The sequence below is a fragment of the Ranitomeya imitator genome, chromosome 1 (genome assembly GCF_032444005.1).
Source record: "Ranitomeya imitator isolate aRanImi1 chromosome 1, aRanImi1.pri, whole genome shotgun sequence".
NCBI lineage: Eukaryota > Metazoa > Chordata > Amphibia > Anura > Dendrobatidae > Ranitomeya > Ranitomeya imitator.
The window spans coordinates 170,631,842-170,652,642 of record NC_091282.1 but is presented as its reverse complement, the minus strand read 5'-3'; the positions used below and the strand labels follow the sequence as shown (position 1 = coordinate 170,652,642).

The following is a 20,801-nucleotide window of genomic DNA, read 5'->3' as shown; positions in this document are numbered from 1 at the left end:
CAGGCTATCAGAGACCGGCCGGTCCGATGGGCACATCCTGAGTTTCCTTCGCAGATGGAAATCGTTGCCTACCAATAGCGCCTGTGTGTTGTAGTCCTACCCTGCTGAGCATTTGGAATAGTCCTCACAACTGCTGCTCTCGTTCGTTCTCTACAGCTTTCTTTTTCTCTCTCGTTCTTTGGTTCCAGATGTTACTTGTTTCTAACGTCCCCCAGATATGTTATGGCTAGGACGCCACCCGTTTGACGGGAAGGCTTGGAGGTCTTCCGGGACCCTAGAGACGCCCCTCTCCCAATGTTGCCCCCTAGGTGTAGAAGGTAGACAGCCAACCTCTGATTAACTGTCCAGCTGAATTTGAAGTAAGGCCTGAAGTCAGTTACACCTACGGTGATCTGGCCACCGACTACGCGCCTCAGTAAGATGTTGCCTCTCTCTCTCGGCACGACTCTTACTGGCTCTCCTTTGTGCTGATCTCGTTTACACTGTTCCACAATATCCTTCCCTTCGTCTCTCTCCTGGATACCACCGCAGGGTGTGCAGGCGCGGTTCTGTTACGTTCTGTTCGCTAGGCACCTGCCAGGTTCCCACGCCTGACAGGGACCCCCCCCCCCTGTGCCTTCTCCCTGCAACACCCCCTGCCACAGGATGTTGCCTGGTTCCAACCCAGTCAGCTTCTAACTAACTTCCTCCCCAGCCCCTAGTTTTACCAGTGTGAGGAGTGGCCCAATAAATAAAGCCTTTTTCTCCCCCTAGTGGCCGGAGTGTGAAGTGTAATGTGTTCTGGTGATACCTGGTCAGGAGAACTCTTTAGTGCCATCAGACGTACCGCCACTCTCCTTAGCGGCAGAGTGCCATACTGCAATGACCAGGTCTCTGGGGCACTGCACTGAACAGAGGCAGAGCACAGAGTAACACTTTATAGTGAATGGATCCCTAGGGGTTTCATCTGAATCATGTCATTTGGAGATTTAGATGGAATCCTCGATGTAAATGCTCAGCGTACAGCACAGGATAACTGTGATCCTAAATGTGATGTGGGATCCAAGGGGTAACGTTTCTACTTGTGGAGAGTGACATGTTAAGCATGCCGAGATGAGGAGACTTAAGCCGCAATGCTCTTTGGGAAATATGCAAATTGTCTCTTTTTAACGAGCCTTGTCACGTGACTTAGGATAAAGGTTTTGGTATAATTTCCAAAATGGGGTCACTTGAGGGGGAATTCTGCTCTTCTAGCACTTAGGGGCTCTGTATATGGAGTCCACAAACTATTCGAGGAAAATCTGAGCTCCAAGAGGCAAATAGCGCTCCGTCCCTCCCGAGCCTCGTCGTATAGCTAAGCAGTACCATACTGCCACATATGGGGTATTTTCACATTTAGTAGAAATTGTGTGACTAGTTTCGGTGCCATTCTTACCCATTTTTCCTTGTGAAAATATAAAATCTGGGGTTAGAACAATTTTTTTGTGGTAAAAACAATTATTTTTTCTTCACTGCCCAATTATATAAAATTCTGTGACACACCTGTGGTGTCAATATGATCACCGCACCATCAGATGAATTCATTAGGAGGTGGAGTTTGTAAAATTTGCTCTGGCACATAAGGGGCTTTCCTACTGGATCTTGGCACCTGCAAACCATAACAGTAAAATCTGAACTATGGCGCTCCTTCCCTTCTGAGGTTTACACTGTGCCTCAAAAGTAGTTCCTGATTACATGTAGGGTATTGGTGCGTTCAGGAGAATTGCACAACAAACTACCGTAAGAGGGACATTTTTTCCTATTGGCCCTCATAAAAATTTTAAATTTGGTGCTAAAAAAAACAAAAAAAAAAAACATTTTAGCTATAAAAATGTAATTATTTTTTCTTCACAGCCCAATGGGATAAATTTCTGTGAGGCACATGTGATGTCAGCATGCTCACTGCACCCCTAGATGAATTCATTGAGGGGTGTAGTTTGTAAAGTGACGTCATGTTCTGTTCTGGCACATCAGGGGTTCTGCCAATGTGACATGGCACTCTTAGGCTGTGTACACACGATGCAGATTTGGTGCAGAATTTTCTGTATAAAATCTGCACTAAATCTGCATCTCCTGGCAGAATCCGCAGGTGCGTTTATGCGTTTTTTGTGCAGATTTTACCAATGGATTTACCCCCCTTTTTTGGTCAACTATCAGGTATATTTTATCATCTTTCGGTTGTCTATGCCTTTTCTTGGGGGTGCATGGCTTATCTGGGAAACTAGGAATACTAGCGTTTAGCTATCTAGTTTTACATATCATTATAGCCAGGTTGGCATGTGCACCACACAGCACATATAGGCATGTCATCCTTGTGAGATATTATTCTTATTTATTGTGATAGTCCATACAATATTTGTGGGTAACCTATGGTAGAAAAGTCCCTCTTTCTGTGGTTCCAGTACCCTTGTTTGTTACTCATATGTTGTTTTTAATTACTTTAATAAATGTGATTTTATATTGTACCATGGTGAGGTCAATTTATTTGGTTGTGATCACACCTCTAGTGATATAGATTAATGTGTATGGTACAGTGTCCCCTTTTCTGAGGGACATTTAGTAACACTATAGAGCAAATCTTGTGAATACAGAACCTAATAATTGTATGATACAATATTGTTCTGCTCCAGGAAGACATCCAGGCCTCTCTTGAACCCCTCAACTGAGTTCGCCATCACCACCTCCTCAGGCAAGCAATTCCAGATTCTCACTGCCCTAACAGTAAAGAATCCTTTTCTATGTTGGTGGAAAAACCTTCTCTCCTCCAGACGCAAAGAATGCCCCCTTGTGCCCGTCACCTTCCTTGGTATAAACAGATCCTCAGCGAGATATTTGTATTGTCCCCTTATATACTTATTCATGGTTATTAGCTCGCCCCTCAGTCGTCTTTTTTCTAGACTAAATAATCCTAATTTCGCTAATCTATCTGGGTATTGTAGTTCTCCCATCCCCTTTATTAATTTTGTTGCCCTCCTTTGTACTCTCTCTAGTTCCATTATATCCTTCCTGAGCACCGGTGCCCAAAACTGGACACAGTACTCCATGTGCGGTCTAACTAGGGATTTGTACAGAGGCAGTATAATGCTCTCATCATGTGTATCCAGACCTCTTTTAATGCACCCCATGATCCTGTTTGCCTTGGCAGCTGCTGCCTGGCACTGGCTGCTCCAGGTAAGTTTATCATTAACTAGGATCCCCAAGTCCTTCTCCCTGTCAGATTTACCCAGTGGTTTCTCGTTCAGTGTGTAATGGTGATATTGATTCCTTCTTCCCATGTGTATAACCTTACATTTATCATTGTTAAACCTCATCTGCCACCTTTCAGCCCAAGTTTCCAACTTATCCAGATAAAACTGTAGCAGAATACTATCTTCTCTTGTATTAATTGCTTTAAATAGTTTTGTATCATCTGCAAATATCGATATTTTACTGTGTAAACCTTCTACCAGATCATTAATGAATATGTTGAAGAGAACAGGTCCCAATACCGACCCCTGCGGTACCCCACTGGTCACAGCGACCCAGTTAGAGACTATACCATTTATAACCACCCTCTGCTTTCTATCACTAAGCCAGTTACTAACCCATTTACACACATTTTCCCCAGACCAAGCATTCTCATTTTGTGTACCAACCTCTTGTGCGGCACGGTATCAAACGCTTTGGAAAAATCGAGATATACCACGTCCAATGACTCACCGTGGTCCAGCCTATAGCTTACCTCTTCATAAAAACTGATTAGATTGGTTTGACAGGAGCGATTTCTCATAAACCCATGCTGATATGGAGTTAAACAGTTATTCTCATTGAGATAATCCAGAATAACATCCCTCAGAAACCCTTCAAATATTTTACCAACAATAGAGGTTAGACTTACTGGCCTATAATTTCCAGGTTCACTTTTAGAGCCCTTTTTGAATATTGGCACCACATTTGCTATGCGCCAGTCCTGCGGAACAGACCCTGTCGCTATAGAGTCCCTAAAAATAAGAAATAATGGTTTATCTATTACATTACTTAGTTCTCAGTACTCGTGGGTGTATGCCATCCGGACCCGGAGAATTATCTATTTTAATCTTATTTAGCCGGTTTTGCACCTCTTCTTGGGTTAGATTGGTGACCCTTAATATAGGGTTTTCATTGTTTCTTGGGATTTCACCTAGCATTTCATTTTCCACCGTGAATACCGTGGAGAAGAAGGTGTTTAATATGTTAGCTTTTTCCTCGTCATCTACAACCATTCTTTCCTCACTATTTTTTAAGGGGCCTACATTTTCAGTTTTTATTCTTTTACTATTGATATAGTTGAAGAACAGTTTGGGATTAGTTTTACTCTCCTTAGCAATGTGCTTCTGTTTCCTTTTTGGCAGCTTTAATTAGTTTTTTAGATAAAGTATTTTTCTCCCTATAGTTTTTTAGAGCTTCAATGGTGCCATCCTGCTTTAATAGTGCAAATGCTTTCTTTTTACTGTTAATTGCCTAAGGCTTCTTTTACACTAGCGTCGGAATCTCCCCGTCGCAATGCGTCGGGGAGAGATTCCGACGCTAGCGTTTAACGTACTGAACAATGGAGGCAGCGGATGCATTTCTCCGGCGCATCTGCTGCCCCATTGTAAGGTGCGGGGAGGTGGGGGCGGAGTTCCGGCCGCGCATGCGCGGTCAGAAAAAGCGGTCCGTCAGGAGCAAAAAACGTTATATGTAGCGTTTTTTGCTCCCGACAGTCCGCCAAAGCACGACGCATCCGTCGCTCGACGGATGCGACGTGTAGCAATCCGTCGCAAATGCGTCGTCAATGCAAGTCTATGGGGAAAAAACGCATCCTGCAAGCACTTTTGCAGGATGCGTTTTTTCTGCAAAACGACGCATTGTGACGGATTGCAGAAAACGCTAGTGTGAAAGTAGCCTTACTTCTTTGTTTAGCCACATTGGGTTTTTCCTATTTCTAGTCCTTTTATTCCCACAAGGTATAAACCGCTTACACTGCCTATTTAGGATGTTCTTAAACATTTCCCATTTAATATCTGTATTCTTATTTCTGAGGATATTGTCCCAGTCTACCAGATTAAGGGCATCTCTAAGCTGGTCAAACTTTGCCTTCCTAAAGTTCAGTGTTTTTGGGACTCCCTGACAAGTCCCCCTAGTGAAAGACATTGATTTACATTGTACTATAAATCAGTGCAGTTCTGCAATGTTTCTGCAGCAGAAAAATCGGCTGCAGTTCTGCACTAAATCTGCATCGTGTGCACATACCCTTAAACCACTCCAGCAAGATCTGCACTCCAATGCGGAAGTTCTGAGCTTACTCATGGGTACAATATAGATTATATTTTATTTTTACTATTTTGATATTTTTTCTCTTTGATATTTTTACTTTACCTCTATGGGACTTTCACTTTGATTGCGGTTATAAAGCATTGCAATGCTGTATAACTGTCAGTTTGGCGCTGACACACAAGCTTGTTACATCGCGCTTTGAGCGTAGTCTAACAAGATTGCTAGCTCTGGTGACCCGGATGCAGTCATGACGTTGTCAGGTAACCATGGCAACAATTGGGCCCTCGCGATGACGACGCAGTGGGTGCCGATCTGAGGGGAGGAGCTCCCTCTCTGCCTCCTAAATACTGCGATCAATATCAATCATATCCATACACCCAAGGACGGCAAGTCTTTCCCAACCAGGATGAATTGATACGTCTAAGGGGTTAGGCCACATTCCCACGATCAGGAAGTAGCAGCGCTTTGGACTCACCATATTTTCGCAGCGTCCAAAGCGCTGAATTCTGATCACGCAGGTAAATCCGCATGTGTTCACAGAACCATGCAGATTTACCTCATTCAATACATTTCTATTGTGGACATTTCTGTTGTGGAGACTAGCGCCTCGCAATAGAAATTAACATGCTGCGGCTCGTTTACGCTGCGTCAAATAGAAGCACAGTGGGCATGGGACCTCCATAAATCCCATCCATGAGGCTTGTATCACAGAACACAGCGGTTTGGACAAAGTGCAAGTGCGCTGCGACCAAAACGCAGCTGTTCCCGATCGTGGGAACGTACCCTTAAGGTCCGCCACAAAGCTCTTACAAGAATCCTGACTACCCGTCCATATGATACAGAGGTCATCTATGAAGTCCCCAGAACGCAGTGAATGAGCTCCACAGTTAAAGGGGCTTCTGGAAAACCATGGTGTCATCCCAACAATGGGCCAAAAAAGAGAAACAAAATATTGTTTCACTACTGAAGTTATGGGAATGCTTATCATTCATAATATAATCTTTTATTTTTATATAGCGCTAACATATTCCGCAGCGCTTTACATTTAGCACACATTATCATCACTGTCCCAGATGGGGCTCACAATCTAATTCAGTCTGTCTTTAGAACTCCCTCTGTATTTTGGAAAACCATATTCATGGTTTTTATTATAATTTTCTTTCTTTATTTGTATTTTATGTATGGTGATTTCTTTTTTACCTACTAGTAACTAGTATGTAGTGTGCAGCTGTATTACCATTCAGGACCTTAAAGGATGTCAGCTGAGAAAGGATCATTCCTGTGATTGGCTCCTGCACATAATAGCCATTAGATAAAGATCTGGCCTCAGAGCCAAACGCCTCCCTTAAACCCCTTGGCATCACATTGTACAGGGAGTTTTTTCACGGCGCCAACATTTTTTTTTTTTCACCTTATTTTTGTCATCCCAACAGGCCAGTAACACATTGGGCAGTTCATGTGCGCCATTGTCAAGAATCTACATAACTAATCATATGCTAAATAGTTGCAAGTCAAATTTATGCATGAGAGCGCCAAGATGATTATCTATAAAATTATGGTAGTTGGACGTTGGAAGCAGTAAGAACATGGTGCGCTCTGCTCTAAAAAAGAGAGGAACCAGAGGATGCAAAAGATGTAGATGCCACGAGAGAAGGAAAGCTAGCACGGGGATCTTGATTGCCTACTTTTGGGCCCCGCCACCTTCCCCCTTGCCTTCTCTTCCCTTGACATTTAAAGTGGGGTCCCTATTTGGACTTATAAAATCCAGTAATTCTTTCGTTGTCAGAAAAACCTGAAGAGGATATATCAGTGGAGGGTGTGGGGTTTTAGATATAAAAAATTAAAAAAGTTATGCTTTTTTTTATCCCAGAAGTCAGACAGATCATTGATTAAAAAAAATAATAAATTGTGCTTCTTTTTGCTGGTTCTGGAAGTATTCCACAAGAGCTCGGAGCGTTGCTTCTTTATCGTTTGAACATCTGGGTCTGTTTTAGGCTGTGTGCACACATTGCGGATTTGGCTGCGGATCTGCAGCAGTTTTCCATGTGTTGTACATTACCATGTAAACCTATGGAAAACAAAATCCGCAGTGCACATGCTGTGGAAAATACTGCGCCAATCCTCTTGAATGCTCTACCCCAAGATATTAGGACCATCCATAATTTGCATAGTTTTAGGCGCTCGCTCAAAACACATTTGTTCAGAGCGGCCTATCATGTTCCCTAATCAAAGTCATTTTATGTTTGTGTGTGTAGCCCATTCACTATCCCCATCTATCCCCCACCCCCTGAAGATGGCTGGACCATGATTGTAAATACATCATTGTAAATACACACCTGTACTTTGCATCTCCCCCACCTCATTGTAGATTGTAAGCTCTCACGAGAAGGGTCGTCTTATTTTGCTTTAATTATTGTATTGTTAACGTTGTTACTTATGACTTTTGTGTTTGAAACTGTTAAACTGTAAAGCGCTGCGGAATATGTTGGCGCTATATAAAGATTATTATTATTATTAAGATTATTATTACTGCATGTCAATTCTTTGTGCGGATTCTGCAGTGTTTTACATCTAAGTGATAGAATTACCATAATTCGCAGTCACTTTGGAATGATACCGTGCTTAGTAGAATTGTCAAAGGATTTCACATTTCCGTGTAACATCCATATAGGTCATTAAATATAATGTATAAATTTGGCGCATCACTACCAGTAGCATAAAAATGTTTAACTTTGAAAAAACACTGTTTGCCTCTGCCAGCCACTCATTATTACTGATTGGGTCAGAAAGGAAACCTGACATTTACATTAATAGTTAGTAATAATCCCCCATAGTAAAAATTATGTGTTATTGCAAGGGTGTAAGGCAGTCAAATTGTAGCATCATATAACTTTATTAGAAATTAAGTACAAATTGCCTGCTGGCAGCGTGATTTTACATCCATTAACTGTAAGCCAACAACGTGTGATTCATTTCTGATGACAGCAGAGAGAGGATGTGAACTTTCTGGATTAGTAGATGGACACGCTATGTGCGCAGAGGGCAGAAAATCAGGCCGACTATACAGACAACACTGCGATCAACTGTGATCAGAGACTGAGCAGAGTGTCATCTAATTCTCTTGGATGCGAAGATGGAAAGAATTTTTTTTTTTTTTTTACATTTTCTAATCTTTTTCATTGTGTCAGTCTGCGAAAATCAAACTGCACTCAGATGTCATCAGAGAAAAGTCCGATGTTTTCCATGCACTCACTGACTAGGATGGCGGAGTGCGATCCGATACATATGCGCCTGCCCTAAGGATGCTCCATGCCACTGATGCTTTGCAATTCCCCTCCAGGGTCAAAGTTAGCCAGTGAGTCCAGCACATATAGCACAGTGTGAAGGGACCTGAAAGGGAACCTGTCACCAGGATTTCCCCCATATAAAGAGGGGCCTGCACCTGTAAGCCTGCTGTTACTAGAATGAATGAAATATATATATATATATATATATATCCCCGATACGCTCTCCATAACACGCTGGCACTCCGTGGCCTCTCCCTGCACATACGCAGTACAGTACTTTGCTCTGCCCTCTGCCTGTGCAGGAGCGCAGGACACTGGGTGACGTAGGACGCGTCATCCACACAAAGTATGAGGGAGGACAGCGATCACAAGAAGAGAGGAGGCAGCGGATGAAGGCCAGCGACGGCCATGGGACCGGACTGCGCAGTAGGAGAGTATAAGGACTTTTTTCTGTAACGTAGATCGTACTGGGGACGTACAGACGGCAATCCGTGTCCGGCAGCGTACTAAGAAAGCTCACAGGAGCGGCAGTCCAGAGAATAACCTCCAATGTGGCCCATAAAGATGAATTTAACAACATTTATAAAAGCATTTCCACCAACTGCTTGGGAGTAATAGGTGCCTTTTAACCTGTATCGACTTGTGCAATGACATATTAAACCCTTCCGAAGCAGTTTCACATTTCAGATAAAATCCGTGTGATCGGAGCTCAGGAAGTGAGTAATCTCTGGTTATTTCATTACAATCACAACTACTCAGAAAAGCTTCAAATCAGTGAGCGTTCACGTCATTGCACAGTGTACATATAAATTATTTTGTCTTATTCTACCTGAAAAGTTTAGTAAAAACATTCACATTATTCATGTGTTAAAACTTACATTGTAAGTCAAGAGCAGACTTCACAATTCTGCAGGCTTCAGAGCTTAAATCAAACAGCCTTCATTGCTGGTTCAATCGTTCAGTCTGGAGCGTTGCATTCTAGTGAATGTCCTCTACACGGGTCAGACATGGAGTACTTTCTCTGTAGAAATACCCACTGCAGCAATTTAAAGGGAATCTGTCTCCACATTTGACTTATTTAAACTATTACTATGGGAATACAGGTTATAGGCTGCTGAAAAAAGTCCTACCTGTGTGTCTCATATCAGATGCCTTGTTGCTGATACATCATCTTTAATCACTAATATATATATTAGGTATAATCACACACAGCTCTGCAGTGAGATCAGGAGAGCAGTCATTACACATCACACTGGAAAGTCACCCTTCACGTAAAATTAAGCTCTGGAGGCAGAGTTATCTTCCAGACTATGTGCACAGCGGTGACGTCACCGCTGTGCTCTGCTTTACGGCTGGCGCTGACACAGACAGTGCAGGGAAGCTGACGCCGGGGGACGTGACAGACATCGGAATGTGAGTATGTACTGGTTTTTTTGTTTTTTTTTGTTTTTTAACTTTTACAATGGTAACCAGGGTAAATATCGGGTTACTAAGCGCGGCCCTGCACTTAGTAACCCAATATTTACCCTGGTTACAAGTGAACACATCGCTGGATCGGCGTCACACACGCCAATCCAGCGATGACAGCGGGTGACCAGCGACCAAAAAAAGGTCCTGATCATTCCCCAGCGACCAACGATCTCCCAGCAGGGGCCTGATCGTTGGTCGCTGTCACACATAACGAGATCGTTAGCGGGATCGTTGCTACATCACAAAAAGCGTGACGTTGCAACGATATCGTTAACGAAATCGTTAAGTGTGAAGGTACCTTTAGGTGGCAGAGCACTTCCCGAGCCTTTGCATTCTCAGCTTGTTTCCCCACCCAGTGCCAGTCTCTTTATCTTAGAATCTCACTGTCTGGTTTCAGATATTACAAACAGTGTGCTATCAACAAAGCTAATGAGACAGGTGCTAGGCGAAAAAACAAGCTCAGGCGGTAAAGAATCGTTAAGTGCTCAGTCACATCCAAAGCACTTTGAAAATGAGTGAAAGTGTTAATTACTCAGGAATGCAGCAACAAATTGAAGATGTAAGGGCTTATGCTGACATCTGTGGCCACAGGTCTCCCAACCCAAGTGTGACCATCTCCTAGAAATATATGAAGCGGTCATACTCCGGTCAGTCCGTGCTCTCCAGCCGTGATCAGAATAAGGTCCACAAACATTTGCATGACCCCTGAAGGTGTTACAGCAGCCCTTCTCCCATCAACGTTTTTATCCTCTTACTATACTGCGCTCATCATATTATATAGCACCGTGTACTTACAATTGCTCATTTTGCCTTTCTATCCAGATGCCCATTTATTCAGGTGGCAGGAGATGGGTATATTCCTTCTAATTTGTACACCGTACCAACATGGCTACCCTCATTTCTCCAAGGAGAGGTAGATAGGAGCTGATCAGCAAATTGCAGGTACAATATTAAAGCTGATACTTGTTCCATCATGGTGGTGACCGAGGAAGGTCTCAGCACAGAAAGGTTGTATATGTCACCATAGCGCACCAAGTAATCTTTAAAGGAAACCGGAACCTGTCACGTACATGCCGTCTAATCTGGGGACAGCACGGTAGAGAAGGAGACACGGAGAAGAATGTACACATTTGTTGGAAGAGATTCAGTGTAACGTGTATTAATTGGAATCCCTGGTATTTGTATGGCTACGAGTCCAGTGGGCGGAGCTAAAGAGTCCTACATGAAAGACTGCCAATCACCAAGTAGGACCGCCCACTGGACTCCTATATATACACAAATGCCAGGGATTTATCTGAACAAAACACAAGTTGTCCTGAAACTTTTGTAACCAAAATACACATCAATCCGATCAGTTCCTCCAACTCTAGAACCTCCTCCCTGAAGATCAGATTGTCAACATGACAGGTTCCCTTTAAGCCCCATGCCTCTTTCTACTCATGTCCTTACACATTAATATATTATATTCATTACTCATCCACCCCTAATATTGAAATTTGGACACCAATGTAAAGTCATGGAATTATAGAACTTATTGGATGGATAGGCAACTTACTGATACACAAAGAATGGAAACATTTAGAAAACCTCTTCATCTGTTCAGTATCAAGCATGAGTGCAATGTGCAGAAATACACAGACTCACACCTCGGCTGCTATCAATGAGGTTATTAGTAGTTGTCAGAGGTATATTCTGCCACAGCAAATGCATTTTGGCCTGAAAATTACCAAGATCCACTGCTGGCAGTTCTTGGGTCACCAATTTAACCCAAATAGAAGAGGTGCAAAACCGGCTAAATAGATTAAAATAGAGAAATATCAGAGAACCAAGTAATGTAATAGACAAACCATTATTTCTTATGTTTAGGGACTCTATAGCGACGGGTCTGTACCACAGGACTGGTGTATAGCAAATGTGGTGCCAATATTCAAAAAGGGCTCTAAAAGTGAACCTGGAAATTATAGGCCGGTAAGTCTAACCTCTAGTGTAGGTACAAGTGTGAAGGGTTTCTGAGGGATGTCATTCTCGATTATCTCAATGAGAATAACTGCGTAATAAGGCCTCTTTCACATATCCGTTTTTTAGAATCAGTCACAATCTGTCAATTTTAGAAAAAACGGATCCAGCAAATGTTGCTGCTGGATCTGTTTCTTTCCCATAGACTTGTATTAGCGACGGATTGTGACGGATGGCCTCACGTTTCACCGTTATTCGCTGGATCCGTCATAAAGTCGTTGTCTGTAGGGCGGAGACAATGCACATAATAACTTTTTTTGTGCATGTCGAAAAGATGCACAGCGACGGATCCTGCGGTGTCCATCATTGGCTATAATGGAAGCCTATGGGTGCAGGATCCGTCACTGTCTGTCAGAAGACGGATTCCAGTGACTGATGCCTTTTTTTGCAACCGAGCATGCCCGGAAGCCATTTTTCCTTTCAGGAAAATCTCTCTCTCTCTAGAATTCAGTTTTTTGGTTTTTTTTTAAATTCCAGGTGCAGCCGCTTCAATCGATCCGTCAAAAAAAAAACGGATCCAGTGCATCATCTTTTTACAATCGGCACAGGATCTGCCTTTTCAACACTTTGACGGATAGTGACTGATTCTAAAAAACGGAAGTGTGAAAGAGGCCTAACTCCATATCAGCATGGGTTTATGAGGAATCGCTCCTGTCCAACCAATCTAATCAGTTTTTATGAAGAGGTAAGCTATAGGCTGGACCACGGTGAGTCATTGGACGTGGTATATCTTGATTTTTCCAAAGCGTTTGATACCGTGCCACACAAGAGGTTGGTACACAAAATGAGAATGCTTGGTCTGGGGGAAATGTGTGTAAATGGGTTAGTAACTGGCTTAGTGATAGAAAGCAGAGGGTGGTTATAAATGGTATAGTCTCTAACTGGGTCGCTGTGACCAGTGGGGTACCGCAGGGGTCGGTATTGGGACCTGTTCTCTTCAACATACTTATTAATGATCAGGTAGAAGGTTTACACAGTAAAATATCGATATTTGCAGATGATACAAAACTATGTAAAGCAGTTAATACAAGAGAAGATAGTATTCTGCTACAGATGGATCTGAATAAGTTGGAACTATGTTACAATGAGGTCCCAGATGTGCTCGATGGGAGACAAGTCTGGAGACGTTGTATGCCATGGTAGTAAGTTTAGGCTGTCCGCTGTAGCACGAGCAACATGAGGACATTCCCTTGTGAAAGCCTCTATGACATTGTCAATGTGGTCTTCAGAGCGATCTCCAGCTATCATTACATCCAAGACAAAAGCAGGACTCAACTCCTAAAGAGGATAGATCTCCATTACATCCACCATTGCTTCCTTGCTCTGCACCGTGACAGTCTTTGAGAGAGGTGGTGTATGGAATATTTGTAGCGGACGTCTGTCTTGTAGTCCAATGTTGAGCAAACGTCTTCTGATGGCTTGTGTGGACCATGATTAGCGCTGTAGACTTGGTATGTGATGTCTGATTTCACATTCAGTACAGAATCACCACACGCCATTCTTCTAATCTGAGATCACATGGACAACGCCATGAAGAGGGCTTCATGAGTCACACTGGTCATACTCACAGTATTAAAGGTGTGTGGTGGCATAATGTATGGTGGCCAGATCACCCTAGTCTTCATTTCAGGTACAGTAACAGCTCAGCTTTGCTTTGATTGATTTGAAATGTCATTGGTCTGCAATTACAAAAGGAGCTGCCAGCAGCGGCTCTTGACGATTTGCCAAAGTGTATTCAGCGTGGCAGAACATTCCTCAGCCAACCACTAGTACACATCTTGGCAGGTCAATGAGATTAAGTACAAGGATTTCTGCTTGAAGTATTCATACTCTATACTGAACAAATCCAGATGTTTTGAATATGTTGCTTCCATTTCTTCATCATTTGCATATCAGTAACCTGTCTATCCATCCTGTGATATCCATAATCCCTTCTTGGTGTTGCAACTGCAATCTTGAGGGGGGTGGGGAGTATATATTATACACACGTGTAGATATATAAATAATTGCTGAATGACGTATAGCTGTATGTGAACAGAAATCAGACATGTTAATATCTCGCATTTTGGAATAATATCTGATCTGTTATTCTGATGTGACAATGAGCGAGGGGACGACTGGTCTACTGTGGGGTTCATACACTGGGGTATCCAGTGGATCTGCAGAAATAATCATGCTATCCCTTTACACTGCTGAGCAAAATATATTGCTAAATATTCCATGATACAGAAATTCCCTTCACAAGTGGGGTTTAGTTCGTCGTAGGGACTGAATTGGATTCTGTACCAATATTCATATCGGTCAGTCCTCGGTGAGACCGCGCCCTAAGTGCATCGGCGGCCATCCGAGCGCCAATATCAGAGAGGCAGCGGCTATCAATGCGCCAATATCAGAGAGGCAGCAGCCATCCGTGCGCCAATATCAGAGAGGCAGCAGCTAACAGAGTGCCACATCAGAGAGGCAGCAGCTAAGGCTACTTTCACACTAGCGTCGGAATCCCCCCGTTGCAATGCGTCGGGCAGAGATTCCGACGCTAGCGTTTAACGCACTGCACAACGGAGGCAGCGGATGCATTTCTCCGGCGCATCCGCTGCCCCATTGTGAGGTGCGGGCGGAGTTCCGGCCGCGCATGCGCGGTCGGAAAAAGCGGTCCGTCAGGAGCAAAAAACGTTACATGTAGCGTTTTTTGCTCCCGACGGTCCGCCAAAGCACGACGCATCCGTCGCACGACGGATGCGACGTGTGGCAATCCGTCGCAATGCGTCGTCAATACAAGTCTATGGGGGAAAAACGCATCCTGCAAGCACTTTTGCAGGATGCGTTTTTTCTGCAAAACGACGCATTGTGACGGATTGTAGTTAACGCTAGTGTGAAAGTAGCCTAACAGAGTGCCATATCAGAGAGGCAGCAGCTATCACAGAGTCATATCAGAGAGGCAGCGGCCATCAGTGCGCCAATATCAGAGAGGCAGCGGCCATCAGTGCGCCAATATCAGAGAGGCAGCGGCCATCAGTGCGCCAATATCAGAGAGGCAGCGGCCATCAGTGCGCCAATATCAGAGAGGCAGTGGCCATCAGTGCGCCAATATCAGAGAGGCAGCGGCCATCAGTAAGTTTATATCAGAGAGGCAGTGGCCATCAGTAAGTTAATATCAGAGAGGCAGCAGCCATCCAAGAGCCATATCAGAAAGACAGCAGCTATCAGAGCGCCATAGAGCACCAGCGGCCATACCAGAGCGCCATATCAGAGAGGCACCAGCCATCCAAACGCCATATCATAAAGGCAGCGGCCATCAATGCGCGAATATTAGAGCATCATAACAGAGAGGCAGCAGCCATCAAAGCACCGTACCAGAGCGCCAATATCAGTGCGCCAGCGGCCACCAGTGCTCCATACCAGTGCGCCAGCGGCCACCAGTGCTCCATACCAGTGCGCCAGCGGCCACCAGTGCTCCATACCAGTGCGCCAGCGGCCACCAGTGCTCCATACCAGTGCGCCAGCGGCCACCAGTGCTCCATACCAGTGCGCCAGCGGCCACCAGTGCTCCATACCAGTGCGCCAGCGGCCACCAGTGCTCCATACCAGTGCGCCAGCGGCCACCAGTGCTCCATACCAGTGCGCCAGCGGCCACCAGTGCTCCATACCAGTGCGCCAGCGGCCACCAGTGCTCCATACCAGTGCGCCAGCGGCCACCAGTGCTCCATACCAGTGCGCCAGCGGCCACCAGTGCTCCATACCAGTGCGCCAGCGGCCACCAGTGCTCCATACCAGTGCGCCAGCGGCCACCAGTGCTCCATACCAGTGCGCCAGCGGCCACCAGTGCTCCATACCAGTGCGCCAGCGGCCACCAGTGCTCCATACCAGTGCGCCAGCGGCCACCAGTGCTCCATACCAGTGCGCCAGCGGCCACCAGTGCTCCATACCAGTGCGCCAGCGGCCACCAGTGCTCCATACCAGTGCGCCAGCGGCCACCAGTGCTCCATACCAGTGCGCCAGCGGCCACCAGTGCTCCATACCAGTGCGCCAGCGGCCACCAGTGCTCCATACCAGTGCGCCAGCGGCCACCAGTGCTCCATACCAGTGCGCCAGCGGCCACCAGTGCTCCATACCAGTGCGCCAGCGGCCACCAGTGCTCCATACCAGTGCGCCAGCGGCCACCAGTGCTCCATACCAGTGCGCCAGCGGCCACCAGTGCTCCATACCAGTGCGCCAGCGGCCACCAGTGCTCCATACCAGTGTGCCAGCAGCGCTCCATACCAGTGCGCCAGCAGCCATCAGTGCTCCATACCAGTGTGCCAGCAGTGCTCCATACCAGTGCGCCAGCAGCCATCAGTGCTCCATACCAGTGCGCCAGCAGCCATCAGTGCTCCATACCAGTGTGCCAGCAGCGCTCCATACCAGTGCGCCAGCAGCCATCAGTGCTCCATACCAGTGTGCCAGCAGTGCTCCATACCAGTGCGCCAGCAGCCATCAGTGCTCCATACCAGTGCGCCAGCAGCCATCAGTGCTCCATACCAGTGCGCCAGCGGCCATCAGTGCTCCATACCAGTGCGCCAGCGGCCACCAGTGCTCCATACCAGTGCGCCAGCGGCCACCAGTGCTCCATACCAGTGCGCCAGCAGCCATCAGTGCTCCATACCAGTGTGCCAGCAGTGCTCCATACCAGTGCGCCAGCAGCCATCAGTGCTCCATACCAGTGCGCCAGCAGCCATCAGTGCTCCATACCAGTGCGCCAGCAGCCATCAGTGCTCCATACCAGTGCGCCAGCGGCCATCAGTGCTCCATACCAGTGCGCCAGCGGCCATCAGTGCTCCATACCAGTGCGCCAGCGGCCACCAGTGCTCCATACCAGTGCGCCAGCGGCCACCAGTGCTCCATACCAGTGCGCCAGCGGCCACCAGTGCTCCATACCAGTGCGCCAGCGGCCACCAGTGCTCCATACCAGTGCGCCAGCGGCCACCAGTGCTCCATACCAGTGCGCCAGCGGCCACCAGTGCTCCATACCAGTGCGCCAGCGGCCACCAGTGCTCCATACCAGTGCGCCAGCGGCCACCAGTGCTCCATACCAGTGCGCCAGCGGCCACCAGTGCTCCATACCAGTGCGCCAGCGGCCACCAGTGCTCCATACCAGTGTGCCAGCAGCGCTCCATACCAGTGCGCCAGCAGCCATCAGTGCTCCATACCAGTGTGCCAGCAGTGCTCCATACCAGTGTGCCAGCAGCCATCAGTGCTCCATACCAGTGCACCAGCAGCCATCAGTGCTCCATACCAGTGCGCCAGCGGCCACCAGTGCTCCATACCAGTGCGCCAGCGGCCACCAGTGCTCCATACCAGTGTGCCAGCAGCGCTCCATACCAGTGCGCCAGCAGCCATCAGTGCTCCATACCAGTGTGCCAGCAGTGCTCCATACCAGTGCTCCATACCAGTGTGCCAGCAGCCATCAGTGCTCCATACCAGTGCGCCAGCAGCCATACCAGTACACCAGCAGCCAGCAGTGCTCCATACCAGTGCGCCAGCGGCCAGCAGTGCTCCATACCAGTGCGCCAGCAGCCATACCAGTGCGCCAGCGGCCACCAGTGCCCCATACCAGTGCACCAGCAGCCAGCAGTGCTCCATACCAGTGAGCCAGCAGCCATCAGTGCGCCATACCAGTGCACCAGCCGCCATCAGTGCGCCATACCAGTGCACCAGCTGCCATCAGTGCGCCATACCAGTGCACCAGCCGCCAGCAGTGCGCCATACCAGTGCACCAGCCGCCAGCAGTGCGCCATACCAGTGCACCAGCAGCCATCAGTGCTCCATACCAGTGCGCCAGCAGCCATCAGTGCTCCATACCAGTGCGCCAGCCGCCATCAGTGCGCCATACCAGTGCACCAGCCGCCATCAGTGCGCCATACCAGTGCACCAGCCGCCATCAGTGCGCCATACCAGTGCACCAGCCGCCAGCAGTGCTCCATACCAGTGCACCAGCCGCCATCAGTGCGCCATACCAGTGCGCCAGCAGCTATCAGTGCGCCATACCAGTGCGCCAGCAGCCATCAGTGCTCCATACCAGTGCGCCAGCCGCCATCAGTGCTCCATACCAGTGCACCAGCCGCCATCAGTGCGCCATACCAGTGCACCAGCCGCCAGCAGTGCTCCATACCAGTGCACCAGCCGCCATCAGTGCGCCATACCAGTGCGTCAGCAGCCATCAGTGCTCCATACCAGTGCGCCAGCCGCCATCAGTGCTCCATACCAGTGCACCAGCCGCCATCAGTGCGCCATACCAGTGCACCAGCCGCCATCAGTGCGCCATACCAGTGCACCAGCCGCCAGCAGTGCTCCATACCAGTGCACCAGCCGCCATCAGTGCGCCATACCAGTGCGCCAGCAGCCATCAGTGCTCCATACCAGTGTGCCAGCAGTGCTCCATACCAGTGTGCCAGCAGCCATCAGTGCTCCATACCAGTGCACCAGCAGCCATCAGTGCTCCATACCAGTGCACCAGCAGCCATCAGTGCTCCATACCAGTGCGCCAGCAGTGCTCCATACCAGTGCGCCAGCGGCCACCAGTGCTCCATACCAGTGTGCCAGCAGCGCTCCATACCAGTGCGCCAGCAGCCATCAGTGCTCCATACCAGTGTGCCAGCAGTGCTCCATACCAGTGCTCCATACCAGTGTGCCAGCAGCCATCAGTGCTCCATACCAGTGCGCCAGCAGCCATACCAGTACACCAGCAGCCAGCAGTGCTCCATACCAGTGCGCCAGCGGCCAGCAGTGCTCCATACCAGTGAGCCAGCAGCCATCAGTGCGCCATACCAGTGCACCAGCCGCCATCAGTGCGCCATACCAGTGCACCAGCCGCCAGCAGTGCGCCATACCAGTGCGCCAGCAGTGCTCCATACCAGTGCGCCAGCCGCCATCAGTGCTCCATACCAGTACACCAGCGGCCACCAGTGCTCCATACCAGTGCGCCAGCAGCCAGCAGTGCTCCATACCAGTGCGCCAGCCGCCATCAGTGCTCCATACCAGTACACCAGCAGCCACCAGTGCTCCATACCAGTGCGCCAGCAGCCAGCAGTGCTCCATACCAGTGCAGCGCTCTTCTGGTTAGCGCCAGTTTCCATGACACTGACTCTCCATCTCTCCGTGGAGCTGAGGTACCATCCCTGGATCATGACCAGGTGGCCCCTTCCAGCCCGGGCCGGTACCTCAGAGCTCTGCACACAGCTGTACCTGCCGCGGGGTCATACTGGCGGTATATGGCGGTACTGCTGGCCGCACAGCCCACACACACAGCACCGTGCACCCCACGCCGCGCTGCAGAGGACATCATGGAGAATGTGAGCCGGTGTAATCCCCCTACGGACACCGCGGAGCCTCCGGCACAGGCGGCCCCCATCACCCCGCCAGCCTCACCTCCTCCCGGCCGTGTCACCGCTCCACACCCCGCAGCATGCACAGGCTTTCCTCATTGATGCACCAGCCACAAACTTCCGTCCTTACAATCCCTCTAGTGTGAGGCTGAGGGGCGGGGAGAGGGCGCCTCTGCTGGGGGATTCTAGGTCGCGTTGGAAACACTGCACATGCTGTTACTGCTGGTTTGCAGTCAGCACTAGTTTGACCCTTCAGGCGCCCCGTACATCTTGCCCAACACAAAAATGGCGATTTCTCAGTCTATTCAGACCGGGAGGTGAAGTCTGTAGAGACGATGATTAATGTCACGTGGCCTCAAACTATCCGGTTTTGGGAAGGGTTGTCACTCACTCGCCAGCGTTTATACTTTGTGGGAATGACGGTCACTAAGCAAACAGGTTATGTAAGCAATAGTGCACGGAGACAGCCCGTGACTGATAGCTATCACCTGCATTGTGGGCCCAAGTGTAATAAAAAAGGAACCTTCGTAACTACAGAACTTTACAGTATGCTGGTCAGTCCAGAAGGGAAAGAGTGATAGACCCCCCACCAAACATGGAGGGAAGGTAGAGAGGGACAGGCCCCCCACAGTAAATAAAGGGTATGTAGATAGTAACAGCCCCCCCCACACCCCCCCCACACACACACACACTACTATACATAGAGGTAAGTAGAGAGTGACACCACCACTATACATAGAGGGAAGGTAGAGAGTGACAGACCCCCACTATACATAGAGAGTAGGTAGAGAGTGACAGACCCCTACTATACATAGAGGGAAGGTAGAGAGTGACAGACCCCTACTATACATAGAGGGAAGGTAGAGAGTGACAGACCCCCACTATACATAGAGGGAAGGTAGAGAGTGACAGAACCCCACTATACATAGAGGTAAGTAGAGAGTGACACCACCACTATACATAGAGGGAAGGTAGAGAGTGACAGACCCCCACTATACATAGAGAGTAGGTAGAGAGTGACAGACCCCTACTATACATAGAGGGAAGGTAGAGAGTGACAGACCCCTACTATACATAGAGGGAAGGTAGAGAGTGACAGACCCCCACTATACATAGAGGGAAGGTAGAGAGTGACAGACCCCCACTATACATAGAGGGAAGGTAGAGAGTGACAGAACCCCACTATACATAGAGGTAAGTAGAGAGTGACACCACCACTATACATAGAGGGAAGGTAGAGAGTGACAGACCCCCACTATACATAGAGAGTAGGTAGAGAGTGACAGACCCCTACTATACATAGAGGGAAGGTAGAGAGTGACAGACCCCTACTATACATAGAGGGAAGGTAGAGAGTGACAGACCCCCACTATACATA

At 48.0% G+C, this 20,801-nt stretch overlaps 1 protein-coding gene across 4 annotated transcripts in view; it reads right to left on the bottom strand.

Moving 5' to 3' along the window:
- LOC138665137 (inositol hexakisphosphate and diphosphoinositol-pentakisphosphate kinase 2-like) overlaps positions 1–19,690 on the bottom strand; it is an 80,957-nt gene extending 61,267 nt beyond the window's left edge. Inside the window, exon 1 of one of the 4 annotated variants that reach the window (XM_069752364.1) lies at positions 19,467–19,690. The gene's annotated coding sequence lies outside the window, so the exon portion shown is untranslated. The remainder of the gene's footprint in view (positions 1–19,466) is intronic. The other 3 variants (XM_069752383.1, XM_069752373.1, XM_069752392.1) reach the window with 3 other exon arrangements.
- Positions 19,691–20,801: the final 1,111 nt, after the last annotated feature.